Genomic DNA, 2,810 nt, shown 5'->3' on the forward strand with positions numbered 1-2,810 from the left:
TCCTGGTCAGGCCACGGGTGCCGGCGTCAGAAGCTGTTTGACCTCAAGTCAGGCACACTATGTATGTAGGGCACCTCAGGAAGCTTCTATATAAGGCCAAGCCACACAGGTCAGGGAAGACCCAGGTACAGACTGGGTAGTCCCACAGGTACAGGTTGAGGGAGCCCAATAGGTAGTGGCCAACAGAGCATCACTGGATCCAGAGGTCCAACAGCCAAGGAGGACCACATCAGGGAGCCTGTGTCTGTGCAGTTCCTTCCAGCCAGCGTGTGCACCCCAGGTCCCACTCTTGCAGGAGTTTGTGCTTGACTGTAGAGTTTTCCAAGCAGAGGTGGACAAAAAGGTTGCCAGCAGCAGTGTGAGCCCACAGTTTCTGGAGCTCATAGTCATGGGCCCACTCACTCAATGTTGCCCCACTTCTGCATTTGGTACTCTTTCTCCAGGTGTGACAGAAGCCCAGCTTGTTCACCGTTAGGGGCACGTCAATCAGGACCAAGGTCAGCAACATGGACTTGAGCTGGGCTACTACAAACTCAATCCCTCACAGGGCCCACATGTTGTAAGAGTATAAGTGGCTGGCAAATACCTCTCATATCTGGGTAGGGAGGCTGGGTCCCCTTATGCTGGTGGAGGAGATGATCTCCATACCATACCTTTTCTTAGCCCACTCTATGATGGGATGATGGGATCCCATTTGTTCTTTTGGAGTTCCACTAATGTCTCTGACTCTCCCACCATGTAGCAGATGGTGTCAGTGTCTAGAAACTTCACAGCTGCCTGGATCAGCTGGTCTTTGTTTCATTAGGTCGGGTTGTCCAAGGATGTGCTGCACTATGTGGTCAGGTGTATGGTGTAGAACTTGATGGTATCCTGCTGGGAGTCCCATTCAGTGGCCACTGCGATGGCCAGGGGCTTGCAGGGGACGGTAAAAAGCTTGGCATAGTGAGTTTTCAGCTTTCTGTGGTCTAGGTTTATCTCAAAGTCACCTTCACCCCGTGAGATGCTGACATTCTGATAAAAACCTCTTCCTTTCAAGGGTTCAAAGACCCCAGGCTTTCCAATACACTGCCTCATGACACTTAACATAATACATCTTTCAATAGTGTTTTTAACCTAGCATATGCATTCGCTGGTCATCTGTTTAACTCTGCAGTTACCTTATTTTACTATTTACTTATTCAGTATAAACTTCACTGTATCCCCTTCCCGTTCCTTCATCAGACTGACAGCTTTTGTGTTTCCCTCTTCCCAATACTTCTGAAGACCACAGAAATATTAGCTAAGATTTAGTTATTTCCCATGGTAAACTTAATCACTCCTCTCCCCATTCCTGATAGAATCCAGCAGTTCCTCGAAGCCTCACTCAGCCCTTCATCAGTGTTGTTTTGCTGTGCATTTTGCCTGGTGGGGAGGCACATGCAGTTAGAGACATGCAAGGGCTTCTTTCATAAACAATCATCCAGGTTTCATCACATCTCAGCATTCTCCTGCCTCTGTATCTGCCCCACTAGGACACCTCCTTTCATAGGCGCAATTGGAGGTCTCTACTTCTAATCAAGCCTGCTCTCTGTCTTTCATTGTATCACCACACTACCTCCTGATGTTGTTCATGGCTGCTGAACTGGATTCATTTATTTTGCTAGCAGGTGACAATTGATGCCACAATAGAAGGCTACATTGTAGGCTCAGTCCATCAGCCCAAACTGGGCCAGTTTTAGTGGTAGTGGTGGTGGTGGTTGTGTGTGTGTGTGTCATTAAAATATTAATATACAATACAAAATAATGGGTTTGATCATAGCATTTTCATATACACAAGTCATTACCCTTGATTCTTATTCATTTTCTTCTAAAACTCTCCCCTTTCTTGATGGTTATCTTCTTTCCAAATGGTCTCCTCTTCTGCCATTTATTTATTTATTTATTTATTTATTTATTTATTTATTTATTTATTGACATGGTTTCAGTATGATATTTTGGCTGGCCTGAAACTCACCATGTAGAGCAGACTGGCTCCAATGCATCCAGATCCACTTGTGTCTACCTCTTGCTTTCACTACATACATATTCTTCACTTTTCTCACTCTTCCTGTTGAAAGTAAGTCTTAGTCCTCTTCTCTCTCCTGCTCCCCTTTCTACTTTCAAGGCCTCTCCTCCCCCCATCCCCCATCCCTCCCTCCATGTCCTGTGTAGGCATGTGCACAGAGTGCATGTGGAGGTCAGAGGACAAGTTAAAGGGAATGGTTCTCTCCCTCACCTTGTGAAATTGAGCTTGCCTTCAGCCTTGGGTGACAAGATCTCTCATTTGTTGACCCATCTCTTCAGTTTCTAACTTAATTTTTGTAAGTCAAATGTGCCTAGAAATTCATCTGTTTCCTCTACATATTCAAGTTTTTCTAGAATACTAGCTTTCAAAACATTCATTAACAACCGTCTGGAGTTCATTGGAAGAAAAACAAGTCAGAATAAATGAAGAGAAAAAGACAAGTAGTGAGGCGTGCTATGTCAGGAAAGGCAGAAGCGTGAAAGGTTTGAAAAGATGATGAAAGAAAAGGAAAAACCAAACAAAGATCTCCTAATACTAAGGCATTTCAAAACAGTATAAATGTAAGGGTTGAATGAAATTTCATTGAAACATGAGTTTTAAATCCAAATAAAGCAATGTCAAAATGCTACCAAAAGCAGAGTAAAGGGAAATAGAGGGATGTGTGAATTAAAGGGAGATACAAAAATAAGCAATTTAAAAATATGGTAAATTAAAAACATACCATTTTTTTATTAACTTGAGTATTTCTTATATACTTCCCTTCCTT

General features: G+C 43.5%; 1 pseudogene; it reads right to left on the bottom strand.

The window, feature by feature from the left end:
• Positions 1-229: 229 nt before the first annotated feature.
• On the bottom strand, positions 230-1,074 carry Atpaf2-ps1 (ATP synthase mitochondrial F1 complex assembly factor 2, pseudogene 1; annotated as a pseudogene).
• Between the last annotated feature and the right edge of the window lie 1,736 nt (positions 1,075-2,810).

The sequence above is a fragment of the Rattus norvegicus genome, chromosome 16 (genome assembly GCF_036323735.1).
Source record: "Rattus norvegicus strain BN/NHsdMcwi chromosome 16, GRCr8, whole genome shotgun sequence".
NCBI classification, from domain to species: domain Eukaryota; kingdom Metazoa; phylum Chordata; class Mammalia; order Rodentia; family Muridae; genus Rattus; species Rattus norvegicus.